The sequence below is a fragment of the Stenella coeruleoalba genome (assembly GCF_951394435.1).
Source record: "Stenella coeruleoalba genome assembly, chromosome: 2".
Lineage (NCBI taxonomy): Eukaryota > Metazoa > Chordata > Mammalia > Artiodactyla > Delphinidae > Stenella > Stenella coeruleoalba.
In genome coordinates this window covers 56,025,494-56,042,891 of record NC_137147.1, presented here as the reverse complement: position 1 = coordinate 56,042,891, position 17,398 = coordinate 56,025,494, and the positions used below count along the sequence as shown (strand labels likewise).

Here is a 17,398-nt window from a genome sequence, read left to right as displayed (position 1 = left end):
ACCCAGGTCTTCGACATCAATAAAAATGAGTCTAGAATAGCAGAATCTGTCTCCTATTCCTTCAGGGATCATAGTTTGGAGGTAGCTTCTCTGGCTCACAAGATAATTTCATCTGACTATGCCCAGTTCACTAAGTTTTCTGTCTCTCCTCGATTCTCTGCCAAGGCAGTTCTTACATCACCTACATATTTATTGCAGCACATTATCATGCACAAACCAGTGTCCTGAACACAACACCAAGCCACAAATCACAAGAGAGGAATTTTACGTCAATAAATCCTCCCCATGCAGTCTCGAGATCTACTTCCACACGTGTTTCCAATGCCCTCTAAACCCCCTCCACACATATCAGTGAGATGATTCTTTGCAGGTGTGTGCTACTTCGGTGGGGAGCTTAGGCTGACTCTACCCTAATTGTTGGTTTGAAGACAGAGTGCATGAAGTAGGGGTAAATCCTGGTGTTGAACGAGTACCTTTTTTGAGGGGGCTGACTCAGATTAGGACTTTCTAAGGGTCTCCAAGCCAGAGGGTTTTCTTTTAAAGCTGATAAAAGGAGCTGCTGCTACCAGCTTGGAGGCTGTAGGGAAATCTGAGCTAGAAGGTCCTTAAATTCTTTATATTAATGACTTTGTCCTAGGACTCAGGTCTCACTGTTTCCCTGTAGAGGCCCTGACTTCCATTTAAGAGACTTGTTTAAGCTATGTATTCATCTTTTGTAGTTCTTAAAATTAAATCCTTGGTCTGGGGATTTCCCTAGTAGTCCAGTGGCTAAGTCTCTGCTCTCCCAAAGGAGGGGACTCGGGTTTGATCCCTGGTCAGAGAACTAGATCCTGTGTGCTGCAATGAAGATCTTGCATATGGTAATGAAGAACCTTGAGCTGCAACTAAGACCTGGCGCAGCCAAATAAATAAATAAATACGTAAATAATAAATCCTGGATCTGATTTTCAACACGTTTTGCCCTAAGTCTACAAGAGCTAAAGTTTCTTTTAATAATGCCTTGGGGCATTAGTTGTTAGTTGTGTGCCTTGATTTGTTGGTTGGCTATTCTGTATTTACGCAATTTTGGAAGGTACCTAAAACCTTTACCTGACTCCTCTGACTCTACAGTTCTTATAATTTTGATTGCCTTCATACATTACAAATGATACTGCTACCTCAAAACACCAACAATTCACCTTCTGAACACACCACAGTCAGGTGCTGCTCTCAACAAAATTTTATTTTATATTTTTTACCTCCCCACTTACCACCAGCGATAGTTATCTTCACCATCTGACAACTTGGTTAATTACCACATTCAGAATCCCGTCCTGAAATTATACTTTCTCTAGGGCCACTACAAGCAAGAGCTGTAATCTGGGTTTGCCCCCTGAAGCAGAGCTGGAGTCTAGGGCTTGCATGCAGGCAGACTACTTGGGGAAGTGACCCCAAAAAGCAGGAGTGAGAGACTGTGAAGAGTGAAACAGGGGAGGAGAACTGTTGGGCTGCACCCCGCAGGCCTATAAGGCCTGTGCTTGCCCACCTTCAAGACCGAAGAAACAGCCCAGAGTCAGCAACAGAGACATCAACGGTTTAACGAATGGGGGAACTTACACGTCTGAAGCAAGGCCTGGAGTGACACCCCACCGTGTGTGGCTGCTGGCCGGCAGGACGAGGGGCTAGTCTTTGCTCCCGGTGGAAGCTGGGTAGGAGAGAAGATTACCAGTTATAGGGGAATTGACGCCAGCTGGGCTCATTAGTTACCAGGGAAACCAGTAGAGGGGCACGCCCCTCACCACCCCTTTGATGAGAACAATTACCAGCTGGGGCCTGGGGCAAGTATGTAGGAAGATCAGTCATGTAAATGGGGTGTAGGTGAATCAGGCACTGGTCGGGCAGGGGGTGTACAGAGAGCAAGAACACTGCCGTCTTGAGCGGCCTGACTGTACAAAAACATAATCCAACTATGGTTTATTGAGCTAAATACTACACTGGGGAACTGGAGCTTGATCCCACTGGGGACTTTAAAGGGCCATGTAGAACGTACCTGAGAATTGACTGCCTGAGTATACATATGTCAATCAGAGTTTCATCTTATTGCATTTAACTCCCTTACACGTCTGGATTTGCACATGAATCAGAATTGCTGAGCTGGTTCCCACGGTCATCCCAGTGGAGGCAGTGATGGCCCAGAACAGAATGAGAGAGTTATGCAACTGCTTGCCAAAGCAGCTGGAATAAGTTAAAAGTGGGCCAAATGGAATACCAAAATATTTTACATACTGAATTGTTGCAATTCCACCTCCATGTATTTAACATAAATTAATCTTCTGTACATATTCACAACGATTCACCTAGAAGGAAATTTTAATTACAGCACTGTTTTTACAGATCATATAACCAACTTGCATCAAAAGTCTCATAAATGGGAGAATGGCCTAAAAATTCAGTACAGGCTTACAGTAGAATACTGTACAGAGAGAAAATGAACAAACTATTTTTACATGTAGAATATGACATCAAGTACATAAAATGGAAAAACATGGCAAAAATATCATTGGTTACTAATAGAAAGCATATATAGGTGGTAAAATTACAAAAACCTAGAAGGGAAGGAAAGATGCCAACTTCAGGGAGTGTTTACTGCTAGGGAAGAAGAGAAGCAAAGGGGTTGAGGGGGTGCTGCAGAGTGAGCTGCAACTGTCTCTGCAAAATTGTATTTATTTTTTTAGTATGTTAATCAACTGTTTAACTTTTAAAAGTGTGCATGATGTGTGCTTGAGATTTTATTGTATTTATTTCTACTTTGGACTAAGGTTGGACTATTTTTTAATTAAAATGGGTTTCAAAAAGAGTTATTAGAAGGTAGAAATTTAGACAGTGTGTAGAGGCTATTCTGGTGAATTCTCTATGGGGACAAGGTTATGGATTCAAATAAAGACTTTTTGTTGTTTTTTTTTAAATAAGGCAATGTGAGCATTTTTAAATTGAGTATGTCTACATATCTATTTCATTTTAAAACAATACAATTTCTGAGCTGCAAAGAAAACAACCTACATGTAAATGATAAAATATTAATAATATAAAAATTTCTGTGAGGAAGAAAATAATTAATATAATTTTAAAAGATCCAAATACATTTAGAGGAGACTTAAAAATAGGAAATAAACCTCAGTGATAAATGTATAAAATATATTCAACTCAGTAGAAATCAGATAAACTAAAAATATAATTTAAAAGTATTATATTGTATTATGTAAATATAAAAAGGAAAAACAGCTGTTATCTCTTAAGCTGGCTATATTTAAAAATAAAAATACTTACAATTATTTGTAAATTGAAATATATGTGTTTGTATATATATGTCCCCCAAATCTGTATATATGTGTATGTGTGTGTATCCTCTTATATAGTACCAGAACAAAAATTTTAAAGGAAATTACGTAAAACACAAAGAAGCTATTCACATATTAACACAGTAATTTCATCTTAGAATCTCCCGAGAGAAATTCGCAAAAATGTGTAGAGCAAAGGTTTGCTTTTCCTTTTGTCCTTTGTTTAGTTTTTTTTAATAAACATGAATGTTCATTCTGGTATTTCTTATATCTCATATTTTAAAAAATGAACGGTTGATATAATAAAGTGTGGTGCATAATACGATGGAAATCAGATTTACTAAAAATGCTTTTGATTCAGAATATTTAATAGTATTGGAAATGTTCATGACATAATTTGCAATTTATGTGTAGCATCCAATTAATGTAAAATTTGTGTGTGCTTGTATATATACAGATAACTTTGTGAGTATACTTTACATTTTTATTTTTAGCAACTCTCTTCATTCCACCTCTGGATCATCATATCACATGTCATATGTTTTTATTTTCTTTTTAAGCTTTTCTCTAATTTACAAATCTTCTGCAGTAAGTACATATAACTCTTTGTATTCTGGTTTTAAAACATATTTTGTAAAAATATCAGAAATGTAGAGCTATGTTAAATTGCATTATGTTCTTTTAAGTTATACATAACAGGTCATTTTCCTTTGCATACTTTTGCTTTAATTCATGCTCATTCCTTCAAATTAGTATATTGTTAGTTGTTATTGTGGAACCTCCTCATGTGCTAGAATTTATAACTTTAATTCCTTCAATAATCTACGAACAAACACATACTGTACTATCTCTTTAAGGCCTGGCCATTTGTCCCTAAGACATAGACCATATTTAAAGGGCACATTATGCTTTACTGATAATAAAGCTTCAAATATAATCTATTGTGAACGCTAATTGGTTAATCAAGATTCTGTCAATAAAATAAAAGTCATTCTAAATATTTTAAGCAACAGGAGAGTTAAAGCAGAAAACTAAAGTCTTCCACAGCAGGGAACACCTGTGAAACAGTCATTCAGTCAGCAAGTGCAGGATTTTCAAGGAGGCCTTGGATGATTTCACCTGCTTGGAGTATCCAAGCTATTAACATGAGCTTGTCCAGAAGATTCTAAAAACCCTAATCTATAACCTTTCTGCAACTGCTATCACGTTAGTTCCCCCTTTTCCATTTCCTAAATCACTTGTGAATGCCTGTCATTAGCAGAATCTAACCTAGAAACCAGCTCACAAGGAATTCTGAGTAAAGGAGTTCCCAGGCTTCTTCCCTCAGGGGTAGAAGGAGACAGCTGATGCTGAGTTAATAATCAACAATCAGGTACATGTAAAATTTGTAAAAGCTGAACTGAATTGGTTTCCCAACCATCCGAGTGGAAAGAGCAATATAACAACAATTCATTTTATTTTGGCTTCTTAGAATTCAAATTTAATAGAAATTTCCTAATTTAAGGTTAACTTGGGAGCAAGAACTTATAATGCATACAAGAAATGACATTACGTGAGGGATATGCATGTGGGTAGACTGGGCAATAGATAGAAAGAAACATCAAGGATGGAAAATATTGGTCTCAGTATATGAAATGGACCTGTCTAATGTTCATTTCATCCGAGTGATCAGTCTGTCCACACAATATGGAATATTTTTCTCTAAGTAGCCAAATCTTGTTATCTTGGTTTCTATTTTACTGAAGCCCCAATACTTACACTACTTTTAATGAGACTTTAAAAATATACTAATTAGTTCATTAAAATGCATGTTGATAAATGAAAGATACGCAACCTGCAGTTTATGATGTTTCATCTTGAAGTTTATCCATGAAGGTAAATACATATTCTGTCACTATTTTTATAAAATATTCATTTGAGATGTACTTTGAAAAATAATGAGCATTATACTAACAATAATTCCTAGGAATTTCAAGTTTATACTATTTATATTCTATGTATAATATCTGATTTTCAGTATTTCGATTATAAAAAGCACAATATAATCAATGCAGCAACAGTATTTTTTCAAATACTGAATTTACAAACATTGTATTCATTTAGCTGCCTTGCAAGGAATTTCAGGTCATACGTATTATTAGGCTTTTAAAAGTGATCAATGATTATGAAAAACACAGGACTACTTACTAAAATAAAATGATACAGAATTTACTGACTGCCCACATGGTTCAGTTGCTTTGACTTATTATAGATATTTTATTAAAAATAAGATATTTTTATCCATCAGGAAATTGATATATTCTTAATCTTCTAAATAAAATAATATAATTTCTAATTAATTAAAAAAATAATACAACTGTGGATGTAACATTATTCCAGTCTTAATCCACACTGGAGGTTACTGTCTCAATATTTTATATGTAGTTTCCACAGTTAGTCTAAATTTTTCAATAAGTGGCTTATTACACAGGATCATTCCCCTAATTTTATATAGCACACAGTTGAGCATTTATTCTATTATTCTTTAATATTTTTCATTTAAGCAATCTATTAGATGTCTAATAAAATATATATAGCCAAAGGCTGTCATTATTTTTAAGATATAAGCAAATTTTCAAAAACAGAATTATAGTCAATATGTTAATCAAATAAATAATTCTCATAGGAGATGATAATCATCATTACCAACACAACCTACTAGAAAATATCATTAATTAAAACCAAAGCAGGAATTTCACTGTTAATTAATATTTAATTAATTGTACTATAGCTATTAATTATTAATTAATATACATTCCTTTGGGGCTACATTCCTTCTCATCATATACATTTGGCCATCGCATATGTATTTGCTATAGGAAATTGGAAAATACCTACTGTTGAATATATGTATGAAAAGAATATGTGTAATTCTTGACATAATATTTCTCTCTCAAAGAGGAGTATTTTCTCTTCAGACTGGATTTCTCTTAAACTGCTAAAGCAATTTATTTGGTCCATTACGTTTTTTTTCCCTGTTTTCTGGGGGTTTTTTATGGAAGGAGATATATAGTTATTCTGCTTTAAGATTCATATAGAATTCTGACAGAAATTGTATGTGTCTCTGAGAAATCTAATTAAAATCCACTAAAAAGAAAAAAACATAAGTTTAGTTTTAACGTGATAATACTCTGTTAGATATTCCATTTTAGGGAATAACTGGTATATAATCTATGTAGGTAACTTTATCATGTTATAGAATGTTTTATTCCTTGGGTGTTGTGGCTACTTTAAGCTCAGCTAAAATAGTGATTGTCTCATTAACACGGCTGTTTTCATTGAGGAACCTGGCTCACAATGTGCTCTGCTTGATTTAGCACGCTATGAATTGCTGTGCTCACCTGCTCTGTTATTACTTATCTGCAAAGCACCTAATATTTGTCCTTAGCAGAATTTGCACTAAATATTTATTCTATTAATTACTCATAATTAACAATATAATATTGCTCTGATTTAATTCATTAAACACTTGATAAAAGCAGATGCTGTTTCTGTATTGGTGATGACTTGATAGTCAATGCCAGACACTATTTTAGCTAACTCTTAATTGACTGATTTTTGGCCAGCATAATTAGAGAATCATACATTTTAGAATACACCACTCCCCCAAATTCTCTATAGCCTACCACATAACCACGCTCAACCCACTTGAGCCCAAGCATTAGGTGGGATTCCACTGTGAGAAGAGTCCAATTACTTAGATGTGGGCTTTATCTTTTTTATTAAGGGAATCAGTAAATAGATTTACCTTCCTTTCTAACTCTTGTGTGTGCATTATACCAAAAGAAACCTTGAAGTTATTGGAATGAGGATAATTTCTTAATATCTCATTGTTATATTATTCCTTTCTTATTTATATTCTCTATTACATTTACTACACACATGAATAAAACACATCTGATTAGATAAACTTAATTGTCTAGAAGCCCATTTAACTAGTATTATATTACACTCTTCTTATAATAAAGAATAAAGACCCTTACTTTAGTTGAGCTAAGTATTAGCTGAAATAATAATCTCTGAAATCTGTGTCAATACAAAGCAGATTTTTTTTAGAGCATGCATGAGTTTAGTTAATGGTGGTCATATAAATCAGAAGATACTGTTTCATCTAGTTATTCATGGATGAAGAAAATGGAGGCTCTTCAATTTTTGACAAGTGACTTCCAGGGTCACTTTGGAGATGTCCACACTCTGCCTACAGATGCAAGAAGAAATACACTGAATTCCTTCAGCCAGAATTCAATGTCATAAGCTTTCCTAGATGCAGAGGAGATAGGGAACTCTGAGTGGTGTGACCTGAGCAAATCATTTGACTTCTGTATGTCTCAGTCTACAACCTGAATTCATATATTCCTACCAAATAAGATTGTTTGGATTATCAAATTCAATGAGGCAACTCACTCATTCTGGCTTCTGCTCTCTTCAAGGCTTTAACTCTGCTTCCTTCCTACCCTTGGGGAACATAACAGTTTCCCACAGTTGTTTTGCCTGACATTTAACGACCATGTATTTTCCCTTTTATCCTGCTAACACCATTAGGAATATTTCCTTCATCACAGTTTCTGAAGTTAAAGCCTTTAAATTATGCTGTCAGTATCCCTCCTAATGATTAACAGACAATTTTTTAGCTTTTAAATGCTCCACTTGAGATAAATATATGTCTTGGGAAATATAAACTAATAAACCAATTTTGATTGGATATATTTTATGAAAAATCAATGATTTATTTCATAAGTACATTGATAATATATACATCATAATTCCACTGAATACTACCTGATTTTTCTACCTAATATTCTCTTTTATTAAAGATGTATTTTTCCCTTAAGATGTTTGACTTTTTATATGTAACTACCAAAAAATGAAAGTGAGCACATTGTGGGTTTATGATTAGAAATCCAGTATTTTTATCATAAAATATGAATGGAAAATTCAAACGAAAATACATCTTATGAATTTGTGTCTATAACAAGTAATATCAATATGCATTTTGTGAGAAAACTAATGCTTTAAGCAGTTATTCAAATAAAATATAACATCAAGGAGCTGCAACATATACTTACAAAGATATTGAGAGTTATAAAAGATTTTCATTGTACATATAAAAGCAGGAAGTACAAATTTTCCAACTGATACTAATTTTGAAGATCTTTATGTATATTTTAGAGTTTTTTTTAAAGGTTTGGCATTTTATAGTCACGTATTATATAATAAAGTGTTAATGTTTGCTTTATCAGTGTGATGTCAAAAAACTATAATTATTGCCAGCTCAATTCATGAATGACTAATTACAAAAATAAATAATTAACAGTAAACCAGAACTAACAAGTTGTGATACAACACAACTGATAATCTTCTAGTTTGTCGAATAAATGAATGGGTTATGAGATAGAGACAATGATAATAAATGTCAATCTGTAGTGTCATTTATCTATGAGTAAAGATATTCATCTTTTGACATTATAAAATGCATAGTGATTTTTGCATATAACTGTAATTCATTTCCTGTTTGTCCTATTGCAGCATCACATTTGTAACACTGCAGTTAAGACCCTGTTAACATTTCCCTTATAAAATCCGTATTTTCAACAATTTATAATTATGTGATTAAATTTCTTTTCAGAATGAAACTTGGATTACAAAATCTCTTTCTAGGAGATATTTTAAATAAAATTTTAAAAGCCGAGTTTTACAGGAAGGATATATCTCATTATGCGAAGTGTGTACTGACAAGTGATGATGGGCTATTGGTGGTTCTTAATTACTTCACGTGTTTCTGCTCCTTAATATTTCTGTTAGATGAGTAAAATAATAGATGGTGTTAAGTAATTCATTTTTCATTAAAGACAAACAGGTATTATATTAGTTCTATAAATACATATTTAAAGTAAGGCTGGGACTTCCCTGGTGGCGCAGTGGTTAAGAACCCGCCTGCCAATGCAGGGGACACGGGTTCAAGCCCTGGTCCGGGAAGATCTCACATGCTGCGGAGCAACTAAGCCCGTGCACCACAACTACTGAGCCTGCGCTCTACAGCCCATGAGCCACAACTACTGAAGCCCGTGCACCTAGAGCCCGTGCTCCACAACAAGAGAAGCCACCGTAATGAGAAGCCCACACACCGCACCGAAGAGGATCCCCTGCTCACCGCAACAAGAGAAAGCCCACGTGTAGCAATGAAGAGCCAACACAGCCAAAAATTAAATAAATTTAATTAATTAATGTGTCATATTCATGAATCACATGACCCACTTAAAATTTTTTTTTAATTTTATTTATTTTTATATAGCAGGTTTTTTTAATTTTATTTTTTTTATACAGCAGGTTCTTATTAGTTATTTATTTTATACATATTAGGGTATATCAATCCCAATCTCCCAATTCATCCCACCACCACCAGCCCCCAACCCCTCTTTCCCCCCTTGGTGTCCATACGTTTGTTCTCTACATCTGTGTCTCTATTTCTGCCTTGCAAACTGTTCACATGACCTACTTATAATGGGATACTTCATGCTCTCTTCTAATCCCATTAGTTTAGAGTGAATTTTCTAAATGTCTGCTCTCAAATCTGTTTGTTAGTTTTACTTGAGTTATCTACTTGATAGTTATTTCATTAAATATTATAAACTATGTCATGAAATATTACATAAATTAGGATTTGGAAAAGAAATAGGGTGTTTCTATAAAATCACTGTTGAGGGACTTCCTTGGTGGTGCAGTGGTTAAGACTCCATGCTCCCAATGCAGGGGGCCCAGGTTCAATCCCTGCTCAGGGAACTAGATCCCACATGCATGCCACAACTAAGGAGACCACATGCCGCAACTAAGGAGACTGCCTCCCACAACTAAGGACCCTGCTTGCTGCAACTAAGAGACACAGTGCAACCAAATAATTAAATAAATAAATAAATAAATTTAAAAGAGAGACTCCTAGTTCTCTTAAAAGCACAGTTGAAATATTTAGAAAATACTTGAAAAAGCCTTTCAAACTAGCAATGTATGCCAGGTATTTAATGGATGGACAAATTAACTAAAAATGTAAGAATTCTATACACAGATTATTTCATAAGTGTCTAATTTCTTGATCATTTCTAAAGAAAAAAGATGAAAATAGCAGAGGATACATTGTACATGTGTTTTCTGCAAAAATTTTGCCAGAGCTTTATTACTATTATTCATGTTAAAAGGAATTATTTGCCTATAAAAAGCTTGGTAGAAAATGTGCATTTATACATTTTTTTAGTTAAAATATTATATTTAAGTTAAATATACATCTTTAAATCTGTTTATTAGCTTACCAACTTCAATGTCATCAGAATCCAACATATTTATAAATTGCAAGGAAATCCAGTTTGGTAGAATTGTTTCCGTTATTTATTGTGTTCATCATACAAGAAACTTTTGTGATTCTGTTTTACTGATATTATTATAAACTTGTTTATTGTAATTGTGCATATAATACTTATCTTCCTATCTGTCTTTATCCTATAAAAATGCAAGGGTTTTCATGTAATTTTTTGTTTGAATAAGATTTTGTATCACTTTTCTTAAGCTACATTACTGGAGAATGGATTTTTCAGCAATGTGAATTAGGCATTCATTTATACAAATCCTCCATACCCCGTACTATCTTCATAAGTCAACCAAATAGAGTACTCAATACTAGGCCCTCAAAGAAGATAGGCTAGTGTGTAGGGGATATTATAGCCTAATGAGTAAATAAATATGCAAATGGAAACAAACAATCAAACAAGAGTATAGGAAAAAGGCATGACAATGTTAATACTCTCCCTATTCTCCTAGCCGAGGTCCCAGTGGAAGAAACTCTAAAGGCTTGTATATCATGCAAGTCTGGATGGAACGGCTACGTTATTTCTTTAGGACAAGAAACTTGACTACTTAAAAGCATTGATTTTTCAGGTAGTTTGCTTACTGTTCTTGCTGCAAATCAATGGTCTTAAAATGTTATGTGAACAAGCTAGATATATACTACAGAGATTCTACTGTTTGAAGTCATGCCACAAATTCTTGTTCTTGTTCATTAACACTGGCCTCCTCATACATCTGTGTAGACTAGTCTTCTACAACTTTCAGAAGAGAGCTCTACAAGTGCAGAGGTCTCTTTAGTATTTGCTCAAATATATTAACTTGATTAAGCTATGGAGTTAACTTATATTTAGAAAATAAAACACTCTCAGTGTAATTGCACATACTAGTGAAAAGTTTTCTTTGATTCATTCTGTATTTTAAATATAGACATGGTTATTTATTATTTAGTGTTGTTTCACTTGAAGAACCGTTCCTCTTCTTAGGCACATGATCATATTTTCTCTGACCCTCTAATGACTTGTATATTATTGACTCTACCTCTTCTGTCTTCAACCTCACCTTGGCATTTTATCCTTCACATTTAGAATTTAAATGAAGCAAGTTTTTATTAAATTAAAAAAAATCAAGCATGCTTACCTGTTTCTCACATTCTGTATCCATTTCTTTATCTGACACTCACTTCTCAATTTACCTTGCCCGTATTTCCATCGATACACTGAAAGAGCTATCATTAAGGTCAGAAATTAGGTCTATTGCTTGAAATTTAAAGATATATTTTATTTCTCATATAACTTGACTTTATATTTTTATTCTACACATTTGATAATTCTTCCAGTTGAATCATTCTCAGCTGTAATTTCCTGAGCTTTTCCCACAACTATAGACACTTTTTCTCAAACATACAGCTCTACTTTTAATCTCGGAAGTTCTAAAAATGTAGGCCTAGTTTCACTTCTGTGGATATTCTTGTCTTTAAGAAAGTCACACCTTTGTCACTGGCTACCCTTCCCAACAACTGCTATCAATACTTAGGACCCCCAAGCGCTTAGGAATTCCTTTGTCACAGGTCTTACCTCTGATTCACATGCGACAGCACCTTGAACATCTCAAAACCATCCACAGACATCATGTCCAATGCTGAAACTTTTATCTCCTCTGCAAGATTAATTCTTCTTCCCCAACTCAGTGAGTATCACCAACCATATCTAGTTGCATAAATAAGAACCTAGGAGTCAATTCTACATTTCTCCCCGCTCCACCACTCTGACCTTCCCCAAATCAATCTGTCACTAAGTCTGGCATACCATACCTCCTAGATAGCACTCAAGTAATTCTTCTTTCTGTTTTCACTGGCAAGACACTGGCCCAAGATGCTTTAAGAGAGACAAAATTTCACGCTATCTAAATTTACATTTGGTAAGTTACACAAAATCTTAGCTTCATTTTCCTCACCTATAAAAATGGAAGTAATGATGAGGGTGATTTGAGGACTAGATAGACGCATATTTAATAAATGCATAACAATGTCAGTAAAGTTTTGCTAAACTTAGCTATTATATAGTCTTTTCTGTGAATAGCAGGAGACAATAGCTATAAATATATGCTGAATATTCCAGATCAGTTCTCCACACAGGAGCAAGGACAGTCCTTTTGAAATGCCAATTTCACCATGCCATCCCTTGACCAAAACTTTATCAATTCTCTTCTGTTTTTCTTAGAAGGAAGCACAAAACAATTAACACTGCCTCTGAGGCCCTTAGTGATGTAATTTCAGGATTCTCTCCAAGTTCATTTCCAGACTCTGTTTAGTTACTCTTGCTTCTTCCTGACTTAGGACCTTTCCTGATTTCACAGCCTAGGGTGGGCTCCCTATATATACATGGTTTGTCAATTATGAATATTTCCCCTTCAGAACTTTGTCAGGGTTTAGAATTACATGTATATCTTCTAATTTTACTTATGTTTATTTGCATCCCTAGTCTACTAAGTTTCATGAGGGAAAGACTATGCCTTATAACTCATTCTTATAAAGCATAACATGTCCAAGGTCTAACATGTTATCTGGCTTAAAATGTTATCTGGCTCAAAAATGTTCAATTAACCTTTTTTGAATAGATTTATGCATTAAGAGATGGGTGAATGAACTTTAAACACACTGTAATTTTACTTCTTTTTCAGGGGGAGATCATCATGTGCATAATTCCACAGACTATTCCTCTACACAAGATGTTGTTTTGATATTCTTTTCCTTGCCCTCTAGTTTAGATAACTAGCAAGAAAAACAGAAAAGAAAACTCAAACATACATTTAAGGGAAGATAATGCATTTGTGATGGCAAAATGCTAGTAGAGCACATAGAATCAGTAGAGAAATTTTGACAATAAAAATACCGGAAGATACAAGACTTATTTTTCATATAGTTTTCATTCGCAAATATAGATAGTAGAGTGATTATTTTTCGAGCAGTATCTACTGAGTGCATATTATGTCCCAGACATTCATGCTGTGACTTAGGGCTAAAATAATGATACAAAATATTATGATGGTTAAGATCAAAGTCTCTGGTACCAGCTTTTCTGTGTAAGAATCCTGTCTTAATCACTGCTCCGGGCAAATTCTCTAACCTCTATTTGTTTCCCTCTCTTTAATGATGAATAAAAGATAATAATATCACCTAACTTCCAGGGTCATTGTGAGGATTAAATGAATGTAAAGAATTTAAGACTATAATTTGTGTAAAGAACTGTGCTTGGCATAAAGGAAGTTTTATATATTATAAAACATATCACTACCATTATTTTATAGCCTTAGTGCGGCGGGCCGTTTCCGACCAGCAGAATAACGAGCCGCCACACGCAAGATTCTTCTCGTATCACACTTTATTGGAGCACAGCTTGGTTGAAGAAAGATGGAAGGAAGACCCCGCAATCCTATAGCAGTCTGCTTATATAGGGATTAAGAACATGTGTCGCTCTGTGATTGGCTTTCGCCGATGGTGCGATTTGTGAGCCAGCATCGGATAGGTCGCTACTTTAAAACCTCAAGGGCAATCAGGACAATGGATGACTCCCTATAGAGGTGCAATGGCAACAAGGCCTCTCTGTGCAAGGGCAATCAGGACAATGAATGAATGACTCCCTATAGAGGTGCAATGGCAACAAGGCCTCTCTGTGCAAGGGCAATCAGGACAATGGATGACTCCCTATAGAGGTGCAATGGCAACAAGGCCTCTCTGTGCAAGGGCAATCATTTCGAATTATTCAGGGCGGAGAGCCAGGCTGCGGGAGAATCTCCTTCATTAATAGCCAGAAGTGCCTGAGTGAGCAGGACCCTATCTCGATGTGCCCTGATGCGCACACGACAGACCAACCAGAGACACAGCATAATCCCAAATACACAGCAGACTCCAAAGATTCCTACCCCCACCCACTCCCCAAAGGAGGAAAAGGCAGAAGAGAGCCAAGAGGCAAAATCTCCAAAGGCAACGGGCTCCAGCCCGGCAGCACTCAGTTGCACAATCTGAATAATCCTTTGTGGAATTCCAACTAATACAAAGACTTCGATTAAGAATCATCAGGAACATCCAACTCAGCATCTTCTCTGAAGTTTTCTTCAACAATTCTCGTCAGTCTTGATGGCACCCAGATCGGATCTTGATCCTGTGGGGAGACACTAGAGATCCCCTGGATCGAGTAATAACACGATCCGGGCCCTTCCATTGATTGGCATCATTTAAATGTGTAAATAAGGCAAGTGAAAGTCTCTGTCTAGGGGTACAGTTCTCTGCGATTCCCCCTTTTTGTTTTATTAAGAGTTCTTTAAGCTGATCTGCCTCATTGACAAACCCTGTCGTTCACAATAGGCTTTCATTAGTTTACTAAGTGGTGTATGCCTCTTAATCTTAAACTGCACCACAGAACCATCCTGCCCCGCCACCTTCAAATTAATATGATCGTTGTTCTCAGTCTTGACTCCTTCCTTGGGCTTTTCGTCGGCCATGGCCTTGTGGATTATAGGGCAAGCCTGTAATATGAATAAACTCTTGAGCCTGTGTCGTAGAGTCTAGCGCTGTTAGAGCGCGTGTGGCATTTGTAATAGCTTGTTCTACCTTTTGAAGTGCCTGATGGGCTTCTGGGGTCAACTGGCGTGGGGAATTAAGATCAGGATTTCCCTCTAATACACAGCAGCTCCTAAAAAATTTACAACATCTCCCTTCTGTATTCCCTCGGGAGCAAGAAACAATCCCCCATTCCCTAAATATTTAATCAAAACGCCTAAGGCCTGTTCAAGCAACTCCATACAAGGGGCTTTATCTCGACTATTCAAAGGAATAGAAAAGAAACAATCTTTACGCCATTTCCCTAATTTTTTCTTAATTATTCCAGGGTGACTGGGAGGGTTCTAAATGCCCTAATTGTAACTGCTCATCCACTAGTTTGGATGCCGCCTCCAGCTTTTCCTTTGACAATGGCCACTGAGGTACCCACACAGGTGTTGTGGTCCTCCATGTAATCATAAACTCAGTGACCCTTGAGAAAAACCCAAGTCTCGGCGGTTTAAATTTCCGCGGGCTTCTATAGGGGCGGTCATGCCTTATAACTTACGTCTTATCCCTCTATTAGATATCAGGTTGAAACAAATATAATTCCTTAAACTCATCTAGGATTGGATATAATCCTGGCACCGTTTCTTGCTTTTCCTTTTGTTTTCTTTTTTCTCTTTTCATAATTTCAGGCCTATCTACCGTAGTCCCTGTTTGTTCATTCTCTGATGCGCTATCTTGAAAACATACCTGACTGGACTACTCACCGACGGTTCACTCCGTGTGTCGAGTTCTGAATCGGTCCTCCATGCAGGGCGCGAAGTTCCCGGGTTTCGGCACCACTTGCGGCGAGCCGTTTCTGACCGGCAGAATAACGAGCCGCCACACGCAAGATTCTTCTCGTATCACACTTTATTGGAGCACAGCTTGGTTGAAGAAAGATGGAAGGAAGACCCCGCAATCCTATAGCAGTCTGCTTATATAGGGATTAAGAACATGTGTCGCTCTGTGATTGGCTTTCGCCGATGGTGCGATTTGTGAGCCAGCATCGGATAGGTCGCTACTTTAAAACCTCATTAGTATACTTAGCACAAGCGCAGTGGCCACAGGAAGGATGACTCAGCTTATTTCAGCTTCCTGCCGCGTAGCAGTTAGCTGACCGCGCCCTACACCTTAGTGCTTAGCTTACAATTAAATGGGAGAAAAAGCAAGTTAATAGATATCAGCAATATACAATGATTAATGATATCACAGGGAAGTACAATGTTTTATGGAGTCATAAAGTGGGATGCGCTACCTGAATTTGTGGGTGCAGAGAAAGCTTGATGCATAGTGTGGCATCAAACAGGACCTGAAGGGTGAGACCAAGTTAGTCTGCAATGAATGTGAACAGCCTTTTGAATGGTAGCATACACAGAATTAGCGTACACAGTTTTCTTGACTTGTTAGTGTGGTGAAAGCCTAAAGCCCATCTTGTCAAACCGTGTGGAGACAAGACGTTTACGCAAACAGGGAAAGATATCTCAGTCTGCTGAAACCTGTGACTTACAATGGGAGCAATTCTTCACCCTTCCCTTAAACATCTGTTTACTTACAAGTATGTTTTGTCTCCAAGAGAAAGACTCTGGCTTAGGCAAACAGTCACTTGAACAACTCAAAGTATTTAAAAATATAAATTCTGTCTTTTTTTTTTTTTTTTTTTTTTTTTTTGCGGTACGCGGGCCTCTCACTGTTGTGGCCTCTCCCGTTGCAGAGCACAGGCTCCGGACGCACAGGCTCAGCGGCCATGGCTCACGGGCCCAGCCGCTCCGCGGCATGTGGGATTTTCCCGGACCGGGGCACGAACCTGTGTCCCCTGCATCGGCAGGCGGACTCAACCACTGCGCCACCAGGGAAGCCCAAATTCTGTCTTTTGATAGGAATCATGATATCCTTTTTCTCCTTTTCTCTCTCCCACTTCCTTCCTATCTTCATTTTTTCTCTGCTTCCTTTCTTTCCTTTTTTCTAAGTTTTAAAATTTTTTTCTTCTTTATCATGCTTATGCTACTTCACTTCATTAAGTAAGTTTTATTTTTTTGGGTTTTGTTTTCCCCTAGCACTGTAGGAATTCTAGATTGTTGAACCCAGTCTGGGTCTTCTGGTTGAAGTAATTTTTTATTCCTCATTA

The 17,398-nt window shown here is 36.4% G+C and overlaps 1 long non-coding RNA gene across 1 annotated transcript in view; it reads right to left on the bottom strand.

Moving 5' to 3' along the window:
• The window catches only part of LOC307182158, a 329,662-nt gene extending 327,985 nt beyond the window's left edge, over positions 1–1,677 (bottom strand). The window contains exon 1 of the long non-coding RNA XR_013827137.1: positions 1,597–1,677. This is a non-coding gene — a long non-coding RNA (uncharacterized lncRNA). The remainder of the gene's footprint in view (positions 1–1,596) is intronic.
• Positions 1,678–17,398: the final 15,721 nt, after the last annotated feature.